Raw genomic sequence first — 19,407 nt, forward strand, 5'->3', positions numbered from 1 at the left:
ATTGCTTGTTGTGCATGTTCACTTGAGCTGAGGATAACTGTATTGCATCACACTGGTCACCACTAGGGCTTATCTGATGGGACTTCAAAATTCCTGTAGCATACCTCACAACTTGTCAGTACCCAGACATCTGGATAAAGGCCAGCAAAATGGGCAGGACAAATGGCCTAAGGTACGGTCATGCATGGCACATTAGTGGTATACAGTGGATATATATTTTGTACACACCTCTCTTAAGATGCAAGGTGTTCCTGTTAAATATTAATTAGTTCCACAATATGATAGTCTACACCTCTTCCAGCCTTTAATGTGACCCATAACAGGAACAATTCACTTGTAAAATCAAGCTTCTGGACTATTATATTGCACCTACAAGGCTTGCCACATGTGAGGGCAGCAGACATTGTATCAGCATGATGTTGCAGTCAGGTATGATATCTCAAGCTGCCATATGTGTCAGTACACTCACTGTGGTCTATTTGGCTATAGTGTCACATACATGGGCATTGTTAAGGCACACAGACCACTTCTGACCATGTATAGGTTGCAAACATATGGATATTCCAGACACATCTGTACAAAGGACTGTGAACAAGATTCCAATCTCTGGAACAAGATTCCAATCTACATTAGGCAGAGCACCTCATTGACCCTCTTCAAGAGAAATCTTGACGAGTGGATGGGAAACCAAAAACTTATCCCGGGGATCAATTCAGTGGCCCTGCTGGACAGAGGCACTGGAAACGAATCTAAAAGGGTGGCAAAAGCCAACACATTCTGGCTAGGCTTATAAATGCCCTTAGGCAGATAGCCTAGTACCAACCTATGAACATATGAACCTGCTGCATGTGATGCAGATGCTGTCACCACACTATATAAAGTAATGCCAGTGGGAGGTGGTCATCAACCGTGTATGGTATACACATCAAAATTGTATAAGCCACACATGATATGATTCTCACACACACAGTTGCCACCATGAGTATTAGATCTCCTGCCTATCTAGGTATTCCCACTATAGTGCTACATAGTTATCAGACATGCCACAGAGCTTATACATTTCCACCAATTCCAAAGGTACTTCTATGGTGAATGACATCAACAGGACTACTAAATTGGAGTGAAGGGAAGTGTAAAGGGTAGTACATAGGTCAAAAATGGTACAAGCCAGAAAGTACAAGATTCACACACACAGGTCAAAAATGGTATACGCCAGACAGTACAAGATTCGCACACACACACTTGCAAGTATTAGAATTAAAACTCTTGCCTATCTAAGCATTCCTACTATAATGCTACACAGTTATCAGATGTGCCACAGAGCTCTTCCAAATGTACTTCTCTGGTGGATGACTTCAACAGGACTACTAAATTGGAGTGAAGGGAAGTGTAAAGGGTAGCACACAGGTCAAAAATGGTATAAGCCAGACAGTACAAGATTTTCACACACACACACACACACACACACACACACACACACACACACACACACACACTGGCAAGTATTGGGATTTGAACTCCTGCCTATCTAGGTATGTCTACTATAGTGTTACAAAGTTACCGCATGCACTACAGAGCTTACTGAACTTTCAAATGGCCAAAGCTGCTGATAACTGCATAGCTGTGATAAAGTATTACAGGTAGCAGACAGTCTGCCTTCTGTTCCACCTGTACATCATGCTAGTTCTTCTTGTCTTGCACTTCAACTAGCATTATGGCTTGGCACTTCACCAGGTTATTGTATCAAGAAGTGTGGCACACCTGGGGCCATCAGCAGCACTTGTTCATCACAGATGTAGCCCCAGTACTTAATAGTTATGTCCACCACTCTTGGCATGTTTGAAGGGCGGTTATCTGTGCTTTCACCCATTAACCTGGAGCACTTGTCCATTCTGAGGCACTATTGCAACTGCCTCATGTACACAGACAGCCCTCCCTTCTAAATGCCAAACACTCAGACCTGTGAGGGTTACTCATACATCACCCAATGTGGAGATATGCACTCTCCAGCAAAAACTGGACTAGCAGGTCAAGAGGATAAGACCAACACCTGCACCACACCATGTGGAATATGTAGTTCACCATGACCTGCACCACATCATGTGGAATATGTAGTTCATCATGACACCCACTTTGAGAGCCATTACATACAGTGAAATGCCACATACCCATCTTCTCAGGGGCAATCAATGGACATTTTCCCAAACAGTGCAGACCAGCAGGACAGACACCCACTTAGACACCGCGACATGGCACATGCCAAGGGACACATATGTAACCTACACATTGTGCCCCTCAACCTAAGCTCCTAAGGCTATACACCTTGCACAATACAGTGCTCATGGGTAACTCAATACTGAGGCACATACATATCCCACTCAGTTGAATATGGAGCAGGTGACAGCCAAATATCTATCACATGCCAGCATCCAACACATGACACAGCCAGTCATGGCACTCCACAACAACTATGAGTATCACTCTGTATCCATGTGGGTGTGAATGACTTTTGACACACCTCCCTGGGCTATATGACAAGAGAAATGGTTGAACTCTCTGATTATGTGGTCCAGTGTACCACTGTCACCCAGAATGATGCTGCAGTACTATCAACTGATGCTTGACTGAAACACTGGCTTGCATGTTATGTGTCATTCTCAGGGGATCCAGTACCTTCTGCTTGGGATGACATGATTAACAGAACACAATGACTTGCCACAGATATCCTACATCTGTCACCACTAGGTTTCCAGGAACTGGCTAAGTGTCTTGCCACCCCTATAATGCCTTATTAGGCAGGGTTCCTAATGTTATTACCACCATAACAGCGATGCATGTATGCAATCTGAGGGTCATGTTGCTCAACAGTAGACATCTAACTGTCAGGATGCAATCACTCATAACAGTCGGAGTGGAGGACACATGTCTGCTGTACTGGAGAGGTGGCTTACAGCAGCAGACAGCAGATCTACAGTATCAGGCTATGACACATTCCACAGCTGTCAGCCCCCAAACATGGACCACACCACACCTCCACAGGTGGTGTTGTCTCCATATTCATTATGGCTAGGAACACCTCCAGACTAGTATCCAATCATAATGCATTGGAGATACTTCTGGTGCAGCTGCCTTGGGGTAATAGTGCAATCCAGACCATAGCCTGCTATGGGTCCACATCTATGTCCCTAGGCTGTTAATGCACATTCCTCAACACCCTGCCATCTATGATTGTCCAACACAACACTGATATAGTATGAGTCTTCAACTACCCCTCCATCACCTGGGGAAAGTAGCCAAGCACCATTACAGTGGCCCAACACTTCTGGGATTCATCATTTCCATTCCCTGGACCAGCTCATACTGACCCCCGGTAGAGGATGCAACAACCTTGACCTGTGACTACTTAAATATGGGAGTGTTGCTCATCCACAGATACCAATCCCTGCATGGTGAGATTCACACAGGTTGTAATCAACATGGAACTCAACATGTCAGCCCCACCCCCCACAAAGGTAACCACCTTGCAAAACCTCTCCAAAGCTGACATTGCAGTCAGGAAAACAGGGGTGGATGTCTTCACTGTACCAATGGCAATGGGAAATAACTGAATGACTGTGGAATCATACACATAGGCACTGTACAAACAGGTACATGAATGCAGAGCCAACAGAACCCAGACAATGTCCTCTAAACACTGGGAGGCAATGTGATGGTCCCCTGCCATTACTAAAGTGTACATCAGAAGGAGGACACTGTTGCAGAGAAAGGTGGTGTCCTATGATTGTTGAAATCTCTTATTAGCCTCAAACACAAAATTGGATCCCTCATGGAATCCCCTACAGGCATCTATGACAGCAGACATGCAGCAGACACATGACAGTCGCAACTGCCTTTGATAGTTACATCAACTACCTCCACAGCATTAAACACAAGTGTTGCAAGTTACTGCACAATGCTAAAACCTATCCTGAGACAACAGATATTGGCCAGTCTTGGCAACACATTCAGTGCCAGCTTTACCCCTCTCTTCCCCCACAAGTGAAGTGCTGACTGAATGTGTTCTCACATGCTGTATCCCATTTCTGTTCTGGGCATCTGTGTGTCATCAGGATGTAGCCATGCAGCAAGGCCACAGGGTAGGGTAGGGTGATAACACATCTACCATGTCATAGGCAGGGTACAGTATGTGCATGGAAATCCCTGGTCTGTAACACAGTAATTGCTCATGCCTCACAGATTATAGGGTGAGGGTTTTACATAGGTATATGTTGATTTACAACATCTGTTGTAGAATGGAGAACGGTATGTGTTGTGGTTTGGATACACCACCATTGCTAATAACCACAGCCACAGTGGATATTCATCAACCAAACACACTGAAATTACTATTCACACACACACACACACACACACACACACACACACACACACACACATGCACACACACACACACACACACACACACACACACACACACACACACACACACACACACACACACACACACACACATAAACACACACACACCCAAGCACACATTTGCCAGTACTGAGATCCATAGGTTCATTGCTTCATAGGTGTATAGTAGGTGAATGAGCCTGAAGGCTCTACAAGGCTAGCCCAAGGGAATACGCTGGCATCGGGCCACATGAAAATAGTCCTCAGTGTGGGTCAGGAGTATAGTCACTGGAGTGGTCCCCAGAGGTGGGTATTGTATTCCCCATTCACTCATCAAGATTTCTGTTGTGGTTGGCCAGTGATGTGCACTGCTTCACATGTATGTGATTTGTATTCCATAACATGGACAGTATCTGGGTTGTGCACATGTCCCACATGCATGTTCTTTGAAGTGTGGAAGTGTGCTTGATGTCTCTGGGGCATGTTGTGTGGACAGATTAGTATCTTCAGAAGTAGCATTCCTGACCTCATTTGGTGAGACCTGGCTATGTAACTGAGGCAGTGATTGCACCTACAAAGACAGTATGATACGGGGATTCATTGGAGTTACTGGCGTCTTTCCATAAAGGGCATGTGTATAAGGCATGGTATTCCTTTTGTGGGGTACATTTGCAGACTCTACAGTTGTTGCAGGCATCCAGTGGGGAACATGGCAAAAGGGCCACTGTACTCATTGATTGGGCTACTGAGGGGATGGAACAGGGTGCCATGTCCTTTTACTTGCTGAATAACACACAGTCAGGAGATGTAACACATCAAAGTACTTTCTGATGTCAGTGGCACTGTTGTGGTCAACAGGCATGTAGTCCACTGCAATCACACCATGGGTACTATCTGTGAGGCAATTTGCAGGAAACCTACCGATATAGTGGTTGCTGCCTAGCCAAGTGTGTTTGTGTATGATTCGTGCGTGGAGAGTTTTCTCTGGATATTAGAAGGGTTGCCTATATTGTTCACTAATCCATACTGTCACATAGTCATTGCACATGACACTAGACATTTAGGACTGTGGATTGTCTACACCAACCTCTATGGTGTTTGACAACTTTTGGCCTTGTAATGTGGACATTGGGACATATCAGCAAGAAAAAACACGTCAGGAACAAAAAAACAAGTTTATTCTGCAAAGCTTTCAGGTTAACATCCTTCCTCAGTGCATTATAAAATCAGTTAATACATCCATTTAAAGTAGTAGCATCAATTAATCACATCCGCCAGCTAACCTATTAAACGCATATACTACTCCCCCCCTTTTTCTCATGTATACAAATTCATATAAAATTTAAAGTCACAAAGTTGTTCAAAAATCCCATAATTGTTAAAAGCACTTATTAAACATAATGGACATAATACAAATTAAAAAATATCATTTCATTCTTATTTTATTTCTTTTTGCTTTTTTACTAAAATAGATTTTATACGCTCAACCTTACTATCCATTCATATTCTCTTGTTTCTAAAAAAAATATTTAAATCACCACCTCTCATACTCATGACCACTCTATGCATCACCCTAAATTTAAAATAATGCCTTGAACCATTATCTATTATATGTTTACTTAATGCATTCATGTTTATATTTCTCCTAATATCTGATTTGTGTTCCACTATTCATTCCCTTAGCTTCCTGGTAGTCTTTCCCACATTAAACTCACAGCAGCTACAGTTAAAACACTTAAAAGTACCTGTTTTATTTAATATGCACATTGTGTGTTAACCTGAAAGCTTTGCAGAATAAGCTTGTTTTTTGTTCCTGACATGGTTTTTCTTGCTGAAGAGACTGTTTGAACTACAGCTTTGACCAACTTTGCAGTTCATAGTTATACCTTTTGTCAAATTCTGTGAATGTCAAAAAGAGTAAAGTAGTGAAGTATCAGCCGGCTAATGGAAGAAACTCGTGGAAGAAACACTACAATGAGAGGTTTACTATCAAGAGAAGGTAACCCACACTTAAATATGACTTTAAATGCACCTTTACTGCTGGGAGCCGCTGACCAGTTGGTACAAGCCTTTGAAAAAACTTTGGGAATTTTGGAAAAGAAGGTGCAAACCTTTAAGCAGCTCCAGTGGCAGCGGTTAAGCTTTCAAGCTTATTTGGAGCTGAGTATAGCTCCTCGAGGGGTCTGCATCTTAAAAACGCCCTCCAGTTTTGCTTAACCTTTCCAGTTAAGTGCTGAATATATGCATTTAATGAATACCTACTTTGTACCTGTGGAAAAGGAACTGGAAGAAAATATTGTAAAGATAAAAAATGATTTGTTGAAAATGCCATACTTCAATAGCTCAATGTCTTTATATCAGAATGCAGTAGATCATTTGCATCTAATTGATGTAAAACTAGAGGCTACAAAAAGACAGAAACTGATGACAGACATTAATGACTTTAAATCTGGTCATATTTTTTAGTGGCTGAGAAATGTAGTTACAAAAATAGCTAAAATCTAAAAAAAGAATGGATGAACTGGATAAATTTGAGTTACCCTGTCCATCTAGACGACAGCAGTCTAACACCAATAGAAACTAACAGGAATCAATGCCACATGATGTATCGTCCAATCAGGACGCTCGTATTCATCTAATGGTAATGCCTACCACAGAAACAATGGCCGTGAATGAGGAAGCAAGTGGAGGAGAGGTGATAAAGTAACAAACAGCATCAAAAGATTCCAATGCAGTGCAATTAGTGGGTAAAACAAACCAAATGCAATTTTCCTCCCTTTCTCCTTTTCAGTTAAAGTTACCAGAGAAGGTGGATGTACAACTAAATGCCTGGTCGTGGGGGCATTCCTTGCAGAGACAGCAGCACGAGATAATGAATGGGGCAAAGAGAAAGAACACCAGTCCTGCCTTTTAGAACAAAGCAGCACATTTTTAATTGCTATAAAACAAGGTACTATTAATTTATCAGCTAAAAATATAACAGAAGCGCATTTAAAGTTTCTAAACAAAGGACTTCAATTTGTACCTAATGTCACTGATAATATTGTAAAAGCATTGACAGATTTAAAGTTATTTGCAAGAAATGTGAACCTGAAGCTGATTTTTAAATGTAATAAGAATACTGAATTAGCAAAGTGTAGAAGAACTAGTACTTTTTGACATATTAGTTGCCCAACAGCTTTTGTAAATGTGGTGGAAGATGAGCTTAGGGAGTTATATTCTGTAACAAAAGGCAAGAAAAAAATATAATTTAACATATGAAGAATATGAAGCATTGCAACACCTTTTGAATGATAAATGTATAGTAGTTAAACAAGCAGATAAAGGTGGAGCCATAGTAATAATGGACAGGGACAAATATATTTTGAACTTCAAAACCTTATTACAAGATGAGGAAACATTTAAGAAAATAACACTTCTTGATGTTAAAAGGCTTATTTCAGAGATAAATATAGCTATTTATGACCTTCAAATATCTGGAGATATAACAACAGAGCAGTTCAACTATTTCACTGTTACTTGTCCTAGGATACCACAAATTTATGGCATCCCTAAGATACACAAATCCAAAGAAAATCCCCACCTGAGGCCTATAGTCTTAGGAGGTGGATGAATGACTGAGCCCATCTTAAAATATTTACAGAGTTATTTAAGTACTTTCCTGACTAAATGTTCTACCATATTAAAGGACACAAATGTTTTTTTGGTGAAATTATATGAATGGTATTCTAAACAAGAAAGAAAAAAAAAATTATTTGTAATTTTAGACATAACATCCCTTTTACGGTAATACCCAATGACTATGGGATAGAGTCAATAAGGAATTTTTTGAATGTAGAAGTGGAATTGCCAGCTAGACAAATTGAAAACATCTGTGTATTACTAGAACTAGTTTTGACTAAGAAAAGTTTTATTTTTGATAATAAAATTTATTTACAACTAGCAGGGGTGGCTATGGGTACACCAGTGGCAAACACCTATGCCAACCTCGTGCTATATGAATGGGAGAAAAGCTATGTCCTAAGTGATAGTAATGTTATGAATAAGAAAATATGTTTCTATAAGAGATTTGTAGATGACTTTTTTTTAATTTGGGGTGGAACCTTACAACATTTGAATGACTATATGGAATATCTAAACACAAACACCAAGTTTCTTGAAGTTTAAAATGTCAACTTCAGAAGACAATGTATTTTTTTCTGGATATAGAGCTAAGTAAGATAGGAATGCACATTGAAACAAGTATAAATAGGAAAGAGGTTCATGTTAGTAGATATGTGAATAGGGACAGCATGCATGCCCCTCATATCTTTAAAGGTATATTAAAAGTACAAATGATTAGAACAAGTTTGTTAAATACAAATCAGTACATTTTTGAGAAACAAATTATAGAGATGATGGATGAATTCATTAGAAATGGATATAATTTTGAGATGGTAGAACAAGTATATAAAGAAGTTATTTATGGGAGAATGAATGAATATACCCCAATTTTTGGAAATAACTTGAAAAATACAACACAAACACAAAAGGAAGTACATAAAAATGATGCAATCTGATATGTTACAACCTATAACTTGAAAACTGAAGAAGTGAAGTGTGTAATATATAAAATTGGACAATTTTGATGGCAATGCCAGAATTAAAGAAAATAGTAGGGGAAAGACCCCTATTTGCTTGTAGAAATTCTGAAAGCTTAAGGTTAAAGCTGTGTTATAAAGATTTTAAACATATGAAGGGAAAGAGTGCATTAAATAAAACAGGTACTTTTAAGTGTTTTAACTGTAGCTGCTGTGATAACATCTTTGAAGGAGAGAACAAGTTTGTGCACCCAGTAACAAAAAAGGAATATATGTTTTTCTGTTATGCAAACTGTAGTACAACACAAGTTATATACCTGGCTACCTGTGTAGCCTGTCCCTCGTTTTATGTGGGAAAGACTACCAGGAAACTAAGGGAACGAATAGTGGAACACAGATCAGATATTAGGAGAAATATAAACACAAATACATTAAGTAAACATATAACAGATAATGGTTCAAGGCATTATTTTAAATTTAGGGTGATGGATAGAGGGGTCATGAGTATGAGGGGTGGTGATTTTAAATATTTTTTTAGAAACAAGAGAATATGAATGAATAGTAAGGTTGAGAGTAGATAGTAAACCAGGTATTAATAGTATGGCAAGTATAAAATCTATTTTTAGTAAGAAAGCAAAAATAAATAAAATAATAATGAAGTGATATTTTTTAATTTGTATTATATTCATTATGTTTAATAAGTGCTTTTAACAATTATGTGATTTTTGAACAACTTTGTGACTTTAAATTTTATATGAATTTGTATATATGAGAAAAAGGGGGGAGTGATATATGTGTTTGATAGGTTAGCTGGCTGACGTGATTAATTGAGGGTCCTATTTAAAATGGATGTATTAAATGATTTTATAATGCACTGAGGAATGGTGTTAACCTGAAAGCTTTGCATAATAAACTTGTCTTTTGTTCCTGACGTGCATTTTCTTGCTGAAGAGACTGTTTGAACTATAGCTTTGACCAACTTTGCAGGACATTGGGACATATACTAGGTCCTCAATATAATAATTTAGCAAAACCCACCCCACCAAGGGTTCCTGTTATTACACAATTATACCAACACACACACTTGCCAGTACTGAGTTTTGAACCCCTACGTAACTACGCATTGCTACTACAGTGTTACACATTTATTGCATGTGCCACAGAGCTTATAGGATGGATGTTGTCCCAAGGTACATCTAAGGTGAGGAACATCACCAGCCCTTGTAAATACTGTCATTGGGTGATGTAGTGGGTGAGAGATTGCACAAAATATTTTACCCTACACACATTAAAATTTGCCAGGAGTGAGGTTCAAACCTCTATCTATGCTTTCAGACCATTATGTTATACATTCACCACATGCACCACTGACATTATATGGGTTAGATTGCAAACAGGTACTTCTAAGGTGAATGATATCTGCAGGACTGCTAAAGTCAGACACCGAAAAGTGTACTGGGTGTAAATGGGGCCAAAATCTTTAAGGCACGGACATATATACTTATGTAGTTATTGCGACTACATTGTTCGGCATTTATCACACGAGCTTATATGTTGGTGAGTTGTCCAAAGGTATCTTTGAAGGTGAGTGACATTAGCAGCAGTACTAAAGGAGGGGTAAGGGAAGTGTATTAAGTGTGAATGACCACAAAATCAGGTTTCTACAAAGACACACACACACACACACTCTCTCACACAAACATACATATTTTCATAGTTGCCAGGACCAGGGTTAGAACACCTACCTAACTAGTTTGCCACATTATCGTATTACACAGTTATCGCAAGCACCATGGAGCTTATATGTTGGAAGGCTGTCCAAGGTTATCTTTGAAGGCGAGTGACATCAGTAGCATTGCTAAAGGAGGGGTAAGGGAAGTGTAATTAGTGTGAATGACCACAAATTCAGGTCTCTACAAAGACACACGCACTTTCTCACACAAACATTCACATTTTCACAGACCAGGATTAGAACTCCTACCTGAATAGTTTGCTACACTATAGTATTACACAGTTATCACCAGCGCCACAGATCCTATATGTTGGTGAGCTATCCAAAGGTATCGTTGAAGGTAAGTAACATCAGCAGAAGTGCTGAAGGAGAAGTAAGGGAAGTTTAGTGAGTGTGAATGGCCTCAACCACATTCACTTAAAAGCACATGCACAGACTCACACAACTTTACATTTGACAGGACTGAGATTACAACTGTTACATGTATACTTATTTGTACTGTAGTGTTACACAGTTATCACAAGCACCACTGAGACTATAAGGCTGAGGGCTAACCAAAGGTATTTCTACAGTGAATGACATCAGCACATCATGTGATATAGGCTGATGGGATGTGTACTGGGTGGGAAAGGCCTCATAATGGGATTCTTTCTGTTGTTGTCTGTCTTTCTCTTTCCCACGTCTGTGTGTGTATATGTTTGACATATTATATTATGTTGGCCTTAGATATGTGTGAGTATTCCTATCCAGTGTGTGTGTGTGTGTGTGTGTGTGTGTGTGTGTGTGTGTGTGTGTGTGTGTGTGTGTGAAGTATTAATGGTGTACAATTTGGTGTGTGCACAGACAGCTGTGAATAACCGATATCTGTAATCCACCATGCTGTGAGACATGGGCTTCATTTTTCTAAGGAGCTCTCTTAGGAGGATGCCCAGTATGACCTTCTATATTGAGTGTCTGCATCCATTCCAGGAAGGGTTGCACTCCATTTCAGGGTTTTGTGTGCTACAGCTACACCTAACAAACTGTTTCTACAGGATATTTGTAGATATGTTGCCAATATGAAGACACAATGGGCATAACATACAGGGAATACTGTAACTACTGCTGTCTGTGCTGCTTGTGTGACATGTTTGGTTGTAGCATAGATTTTCTGACATATGTACTGTTTTACACTATGATGTATCATGTCATCAACTACTGACAGTTATCATTCTTTGCACTCAGTTATTTACCAGGGAAATACAAGATGAATGAAGGGGAGACCAATATCATGAGGCATATAGACTACACATTCTGGCACACACCTGCCATTGTGGAGAGGTAGCTACAGACAGTAGACTACTAGTTCTGTGTAAATGGTCCAGCACCTTGTTACAATGCTGGCTGGGGATCCCCTCCTTGTGCTTTTTCTCAACTGCACAGAATGGCCATATCCTGCTGGGGCCATACCTCTCAGCTGTACAGATACACCCAGGTTATCCAGAGGCAGGACTAATATATCTGGTCAGTTTACCTTGACATTGTGGTTTACAAGCAGTTTTGTGGCTATTCATTCATGGGTTTGCAGTCAGGGAGTAATGTGGGCGGACATTAGAGTTTCAGATTTCACACACTCCATGACATCCATGCTTCTACACCCCCTTCTGTTATTCTCTCCTCTTCCTAACATTATGTAAGAAATATCTCAAAGGTATCCCTATAGTTGGGCCTTTATCCCAGTAGTATTTATGGTCTGGTCCACAGTCCTTGCAGTAGGATATAGGGAGGCATGCTACTGGCATTTGTTAACATGGCCTTGCATTTGTTTTCTGTTTACTGTGTTAGATTGTCAGTTGGGACTCCCTGACATTCTGTACACTGGCACTATGGGTGAGGCAAGGGCCTTTGCCAGAGGACTGTAGGTCATTTGAGAGTGCAGCAGGCATCTGTTACCACATTTCTACGTGGGATTGTGGGGGGGGGGTGCACACCTACAGACTTTAAATATTTGCAATGACTGTACTGGTATTTTGGTTACTCTGCTGGCTTCCATTTCATATTGTATTGTGACCTAGCATGCAGAAATGAGGCATATCAGTAGCATACACATGTTAGATCTTAATGGCATAAATTTCAGTTTCAGATTTCTTAACCTTCAGAACTAAAATGCAATTGCCAGACCTGTTGTAGTATGGCTGTGTAGGTCTGGTGGGGAGCTGTTCACCATTGCCATCATTTGGGGGGGGGCTTAGCCCAGCCTTTCTTTATTGTCATCTACACCTGCCCTGCTGGATGAGGCTGGTGGTGGGTATGTGACCCTCATTGACATCCATGTGTGGGACCTATTGACACCCACAGTTATTTGTGCCATACTGCAGTGGGGGTTGTCATCTTCTGTAGTGCTGCCTAATATGTTGACACCAGTATTTGTTGTGAATTTCCTGCTGTCCCATATAGCTGTCTGGTGCTATTCCATTCAGCCACCCAATCCCCTTGCATGCTTGCATCCATATCATACATACAACTATGAGAACATGCTACTGCATTCAGTAATTGATAGGAATCATGACTTACCTTGTTGCTGGACCAGTTTTGAGGACAGTGCTGGAGGGATGACTATGTCAGATGCACATAGTACACTCTGTATACATGGTAAAGCACAGGTAGTGTCATGTTTGGCATCCATTTTACTGTATGTGCAAGTTGGAGAGAGGTATCAGTCCCTGGGTCCCTACAGTATCATTGTGTGTGCTATGCATTTCCTCTTTGCTAAGGCCTGAGCATACTGCGCACACCTCCTTTTGCCTACAGGGGCATGCTCAGGATGTTCCTCCACCGAGTTCCTCTGTGCCTGTGCTGGCTTTGGCAATGGTGGGGGGCTGTGTGGCCCTGCCCCATGCTGTTCCTGCTGCAGCTGTTTCCGCAGGATCATATTGTGTTGCATGGCACATACTATAAACATTTGTGTACATGTAGCTGGAGAGTACTGCAAGGATCCACCAGATATGTCAAGGCAGCTGAACCATGACTTGAGCATCCCAAACACATGCTCTACAATGATCCTAGTTTGTGTATGTGCCTCATTATGGTGTTCTTGTTCGGGTGTGTGAGCATTTCTGATGGGTGTCATCAGCCACAGCTCCAGTGCATAGCCAGTATCCCCCACTAGATGGCCATATGGGATGTTCCCACTGGCAAATGCCTGATACAGCTGTGAGCAATGCCAGATGTGGGAGTCGTGATAGCTTCCAGGGCTGTCAACACACACATTCATGATAAGGCCCTGGCATTGCACATGATCTGGCAGTTGATGGGGGGGAAGCCCTTACAGTTTATGTAGACCCTACCCTACTCACCTTGTCGTGTTTGATGTGGATGTATGTGCAGTCTATAGCACCAACTACCTCATGGTATTCTGCTATACAGTGGAAGAGACACATACTTCTGATCAACGCCTCATGGGTGGTGGGGAAATAAATGTGCTCATTGGCATGTGGTGTCATGGCATTCAGGAACTGGTGGAATACCCTGGATGCTGATGCCTGTGAGACCCCCATTATATCTGGAGTTTGTCTTTGGAAGGTACCTGTGGTTATTATTCTTAAGCCTAGACATACCTTGTATCCACTGGAATGGGTTTCCTCTTTTAGTTCTGTGTGTGAGGCATGGCTGGCACAGCTCTACGATTTGCTGTAGAATGTCCCTGTCCACCCTATAGGGCTCCACTATCTCCAGCTCATGTAGGCCCTGGGTCTGTACACTCTTCTCCTCCTCCTCACTGTGGGTCAGTGGTCAGCATTCTCCTCCTCACCACCCTCAGTCTCTAGCACATATTGATGGAGTAAAGCAGCAGCAGCCTCTATCATTTTTATTTAGTTTTACCAAGTAAAACCCCCCCATCTGTGTACACTGGTGGCGTAGAGTTTTTGGGATAAACTAGTCTGTAGGGTGTTTGCATAGTTTATAGTTGTGTGCTCGGCTGCTGCATGTCTAAGTGGTTGATTCTGATACATTCCAATTGCCAGCTATTCGAGTTCTCCTGGATTGCCTTCCTACTGCTGTTTCCCCTACATCCAGTCTGAAAGGTGTTTTCATAGTTTATAGTAGTGTGCTGGGCTGCTGCATGTGAATTTGGCTGATTCTGATGCATTCCACCTGCCAGCTATGCTAGTTCTTCTTGATTGCCTTCCTACTGCTGTTTCCCCTTCCCAGTTCCTCCCTATATAAGCCCCGAGGTATGCCATGCATACCTAGTGCTCAAATGACAACAGTGCTGCCATTTCCTCTTTTTTTTTTTTTTTTGTTTAAATCCTGGCGCACACCACGCACACCCATTTAGGCTATGCACACAGTGCTCAGGCACATCTGACACACCCCCTTTCCGTACTTGTGCTTAACTAAGGGCAAACATGGGCCACAGATGTCCAATGAGCTTACAGCAAGCATGATACACCCACTTTTGAAGTCATCCAGCTCTTAGAATTGTACTGTTGTATTCCTGTGCATACACGGTTAGGTACAAGCTGACACTTTGAAGAAATAAGTGATTCAGTATAACTCCCCTCATTTGCATACCCCAGTGTGTAGGTCGTTAGTTACTGCACTTAAACGGACCCTTTCCCCTTGAAAACCAGTGCTCCCTGGTATTGTTTACATTCTGCATGCCATTGATTATAATGGCAAAATAGAGAATTAACTTAAAATTGACTTTTCTCACTTTTTTTTGATTTTCGTCACAATCCCGTTTGCATGCCACTGCTCTAAGCTTAAACGGCCGAGATCAGCCAAAAAAAAGTTTAATTTAAAAAAAAAAACTTTTTTTAATGCCAGTTGACTTATATTTAGCCATTAGGATGTATATTATACGATTTTACATGAGCTGTCATGCCTCCATTTTGTCAAATGCAGAAATGTATTCAGTTACTAGCCGAATATATTTCTGCACTGCAACTGTTCTAGCATGGAGACCTGGCAGCTTGGTAGATCACAAAATCACCTCATTTGCATAGTTTTCACTAGCAAATGAGGTGATTTGCATATTTGCTGGTTTTCCGTGCTAGAACAGTGTAGGGCCGCTTGTGCATGTAAAAATGGCACTTTCCTGTATTGCTAGGTGGCCATTTCTGTGCAGGAGCTCCTACACTGTTCCTGCACAGAAAATCGGCCTGTGTGAATTCCAGGGATTATTTATGAAAAAAAAATTACTTTTCTTAAAACATCCCCAGGATTCAGCAAACTCTGCATGGAGTGCAGGAATACTACAAGAGCTGCTGCACGAATTATGGCCAATGAGCGATCCAGAATCGAGTTCCCGGGACGTGCACAAGTGCTCCTAAACTATTCCTGCATGGACACCACTGCTATATGTTAATTACCTCATTTTCTGGTGAAAACCATGCAAATGAGGTGAATTGGCAATCCAGGAAGCAGGCAGGGATCTGTGGAGGAATAGTGTAACCTGCAGAAATGTATTCGGTTACTAACCAATTCCATTTCTGCAAATTACAAAATGGAAGCATGACAGCTAGAAAGAAAGCATGTATGCAATGTAGTAGGCATGCCAATGGCCAAATATATGTCCATTGGCATGAAAAATAGTTGCAATTTTATAAAAAACAAGTTTTTTTTTTCAGCTGATCTCACCGTTTAAGCATAGGGCAGTGGTGCGCAAACAGAATCACCAGGGAAATAAGCTTTTATACCCAAATCAGAATTTTGCTATAATAGTCAATGGCATGCATAAGACAACAATACCAGGGAATAATGGTTGCTAAGAGAGAAGGCTCAGTGTGAGTGTGGTAACTATGAATTAGCATTCTGTTTTATGTAAATGAGGTGACTGATACTGAATCACAGATTTCCTCTCAGTGTTATCTTGTACCCAACAACACCATTGTATAAGTATAAGAGGTGGATGACCTCATAAGGAGGTGTGTCACACATGCTGTAAGCTTACTGGAGCTCTGTGGCCCATGTTTGCCCTTAGCTAAGCAAAGCTAATGAAGGGAGTGTGTCTCACATTGTTGAGCTCTGTTTTCCCTGCTTAAATGGGTGTGTGCACTGCGCACTGGGTTTTAAACAAACAAAAAAAAAATAGGAAATAGCAGCTCTGTTCACATCTGAGCAATGGGTATGCACAGCGCACCTCGGGGCTTAAATGGGAAGGCAATGGGAAGGGAAAACAGCTGTAGGAAGGCAATCAAGGAGAACTAGCATTGCTGTCAGGTGAAATGTATCAGAATCAGCCAATTACACAAGCAGCAGCCCAGCACACTACTATAAACTATGCAAACACCTTTCAGTCTGGTTTTCCCCACAAACCCTACACAGATGGGGAAATCTTACCTGACAAAACAGACAAAACAAAATGTTAGGGGCTACTGTCACTCTCAAACATCAATATGTGCAAGATGCTGAGGTTGGTGAGGATGTGAATGCTGACGACCATCCCACAGTGAGTAGGAGGAGAAGAGTGTACAGACCCAGGTAACCTACCAGGGGCTACATGAACTGGAGATAGTGCTATAGGGTGGACAGGGACATTCTACAGCAAATTGTTGAGCTGTGCTGGCCCCGCCTCACACACAGAACCAACAGAGGGGAACCCACCCCAGTGGATACAAAGGTATGTGTAGGCTTAAGAATGCTAGTCACAGGTACCTTCTAAAGGGAAAATGGGGATATAATGGGGATCTCACAGGCATCAGCATCCAGGGTACTCCACTAGTTCCTGGATGCCATGTCAGCACATGCCAGTGAGCACATATATTTCCTCAACACCCGTGTGGCATTGACCAGCAATATGCGTCTCTTCCATCAAATAGCAGAATACCCTGAGGTAACAGGTACTATAGCCTGCACGCACATACACATCAAAGCACCATCCAGAAAGCGAGGTAGGGTCTACATAAACCCCAAGGGCTTTCCTTCCATCAACTGCCAGGTCATGGGCGATGCCCAGGGCATTATCTTAAATGTGTGTGCTGCCAGCCCTGGAAGTTATCACGAGTCCTACATCTGGCATATGACACAGCTGTATCAGGCATTTGAAAGTTAGGACATCCCATATGGCCACCTAGTGTGGGATGCTGGCTACGCACTGGAGCCGTGGCTGATGACACCCCTCAGAAATACACACACACCTGAACAAGAACTCCATAATGAGGCACACGCACAAACCACAATCATTATACAGCATGTGTTTGGGATGGTCAAGTCACGGTTCCACTGCCTGGACATATCTGGTGGAGCATTGCAGTTCTCTCCAGCTACATATACACAAATGTTCATAGTATGTGCCATTCTACACAATATGATCCTGTGGAAACAGCTGCAGCAGGAACAGCATGGGGCAAAGCCACACAGCCCCCCACCATTGCCAAGGCCATCACAGGCACACAGTGACTTCGAGGAGGAATTACCTGAGCTTGCCCATGTAGGCAGAAGGAGACATGCCTAGTATGCCCAGGTCTTGGCAAAGAGGCAACGCATAGCACATACACTGACACAGTAGGGACCCATGGAATGACACCTCTCTCTGACTCGTACATACAGTAAAATGGATGCCAATCATGACACTAACTGTGCTTTACCTTGGATAGAGAGTGTACTATGTGCATCTGACATAGCTCTCCAGCAATGTCTTCAATGCTCGCCCAGCCACAATGTAAGTCACTCTTCCTTTCAATTACTATAGTATGTTCTGATAGTTGTATCTAGTGTATGGATGCTAGCATGCAAGAGAATCGGGTGGCTAAATGGGATGGCAGCAGATAGTGGACACCTATATGGGCAGCATGAAATCCATAACAAATACTTGTGTCAACATACTACGCAGTACTAGACAAGGTGACAAATCCCACCGCAATCCATGAGGTGGCCCAAATAACTGTGGGTGTCCATAGGACACACACATGCATGTCAGTGAGGCTCATATACCCAAAACCAGCCTCAGCCAGCAGGACAGCTGTAGATGACCATAAAGAAAGGCTGGGCTAAGGCCTACAAATGATGGCAATGGTGAACAGCTCCCCTCCAGACCTACAAAGATAGACAACAACAGGTCTGGCAGTTGTATATTAGTTCTGAAGGGTAAGAAGCCTGAAACTGATATGTAGGTGAATAAAACCTAAGATATGTACTCTACTGATATGCCTCCAGTCTGCAAGATAGGTCATAATACAATATGAAATGGAAGCCAACAGAGTACCTGAAATACCAGTACAGTCATAGCAAATGTTTAAAGTTGTCAGGTGTGCCGCCCCCCACAATCCTGTGTGGAAATGCAGTAACATGTAAGTGTGATGAGTAATATCATTTGAGCTAGATTGCCTGAGCTGGCCCGATCTACAGGATAGATTGTCACATGTGTACAATTTACAGGGGTCTGTGAGTTAGGTTGTTGTGTGTTCAATATTGTCTGGAAGTGATCAGCATGTAGGCATGGAGGGTTGTGTCTTGGTGGCCTATGGGCAGTACTGTGGTTGACAGTGTCATGTTCCTACAACTGCAGTGCCAACCACTATGCTTCTCAGCAATACCCATGTCAGCAGTCATCCATACTCACTGAGTAGATGTCAATATCTGTCACCATCTGAAAGATGGACATGCCATGAATGTGGGCCCATACATACACACAGTACACAGGTGGAAGTACCTTAGACAGAGTGCATATAATGTAACTGTCAGCTGCACACAACTTTGGAATTGTACATAAAG

The sequence above is a fragment of the Protopterus annectens genome, chromosome 5.part1 (assembly GCF_019279795.1).
Source record: "Protopterus annectens isolate FY-2018-M chromosome 5.part1, PAN1.0, whole genome shotgun sequence".
Lineage (NCBI taxonomy): Eukaryota > Metazoa > Chordata > Ceratodontiformes > Protopteridae > Protopterus > Protopterus annectens.